Raw genomic sequence first — 348 nt, 5'->3', positions numbered from 1 at the left:
TACATAATTAAAGAAAAAAATAAGAACAGCATGTGACATTGAATAAACGGTAAGAAAGAGAAAGACATTTTTTTTTAAAAAAAGAAAAAGATTAAAAAAGATTTTTAAAAAAGATAAAAACATACTTTTGTTACAGAATTTAAGCGCCTGTCGTCGCCGGACTCCGCCGTCCGTTTAACACGGGTATTATCCAGGCCCCGTCGCCTGACAGGACGGAATTTACAGATTTTTAGTCAAAACGCCATTTGACAAGGATTCTCACACCTCAGAGTTTTAGTTAAAACGCCATTTAAAAGAAATTAATAAATAGATAAAAAGTAAAGATAAAAACATTAAAAACATCAAAAA

Source organism: Poecilia latipinna, unplaced genomic scaffold, assembly GCF_001443285.1.
Source record: "Poecilia latipinna isolate Pla-1442-1.1 unplaced genomic scaffold, P_latipinna-1.0 Scaffold297, whole genome shotgun sequence".
NCBI classification, from domain to species: Eukaryota; Metazoa; Chordata; class Actinopteri; order Cyprinodontiformes; family Poeciliidae; genus Poecilia; species Poecilia latipinna.
Note: the sequence above shows the minus strand (reverse complement) of the source record.